Source organism: Aplysia californica, unplaced genomic scaffold, assembly GCF_000002075.1.
Source record: "Aplysia californica isolate F4 #8 unplaced genomic scaffold, AplCal3.0 scaffold00753, whole genome shotgun sequence".
NCBI classification, from domain to species: Eukaryota; Metazoa; Mollusca; class Gastropoda; order Aplysiida; family Aplysiidae; genus Aplysia; species Aplysia californica.
The window spans coordinates 368,504-369,684 of record NW_004798023.1 but is presented as its reverse complement, the minus strand read 5'-3'; positions in this window follow the sequence as shown (position 1 = coordinate 369,684).

Here is a 1,181-nt window from a genome sequence, read left to right as displayed (position 1 = left end):
ATTATTATTATTATTATTATTATTATTATTATTATTATTATTATTACATTTTTCCTCCATTAAGTCCGAACCTAAGTCCCTCCTCCAAGTACTTTTAAGCCTTCATTTCTTTCTACATGTATTTCCTTGTCGATTTAATCTTAAAGCTTGGTGGGTAATATTTGTTTTCGGTTTTGTCAAGGTGTGTCCAGTCAATTTCCATTAGATTCAGTTGATGAACGTCAGTGTTGGTTAAATATTAATGTGCAGCGCGATTGGAAAAGTGCGATACGTCGTTTGCACAAGTGATTGTCTTGCACAGGTGGCCTTTAAAGCAGATGTACGTTCCATCAGAAAGACCCCATCATAACTTTTTCTTTACTTTTTTTCCCCAGTGGACCAAACTAGAGCCCATATTCGCAACAAAGATACACTTATGTATGTCTCATTGGGCAATCACTCCCCACCCCTAAAACACCACCCCATCCCTTTGCAAGAAAACAAAAAACCAGACAGAAACTAAAACAAAAAAATGACGATAATGCCAACAAAACAAGCAAAAGAACGTTGTTTAAGTTGGTCGTGTTTCGATGATTTCCACAGACTGGCGGCCATCTTGCTGAATGGCTCCCAAGGCGCTTTCCTGTTCCTGTCCTACGTGTGCAACGAGCGAGTCGCTCGACTCTACCGTGGCGCCCTTGGTCTCGAAGTGTCCGAGACCTCATCCACCAACCGCAGCACAGTGGGGCGGTTCGCGTCCTCAATACAGCGGGGAAGACAACATGGCGCCGATGACAGAACGAGCAAGGCGGACGTGACAGAGACGAAGACGGTCTCTTCTGGCGATGTTTCATGTCGGAGTCTAAATTATGATAACTCTGTTTATGGGAGTGACAAGACGGTTTATGGGAGAGACAACTTTGTTAATCAAAGTCAGAGTGACAAGTTTGCTGATAAAAGTGACAAGTTAGTTAATGGGAGTGACAAGTTAGATGATGGGAGAGACAATTTAGTAAATGGGAGTGCCAAGATAGATGATGGGAGTGCAAAGATAGATGATGGGAGTGACAAGATAGATGATGGGAGTGGCAAGATAGATGATGGGGAGTGACAAGATAGATGATGGGGAGTGACAAGATAGGTGATGGGAGTGACAAGATAGATGATGGGGAGTGACAAGATAGATGATGGGAGTGACAAGA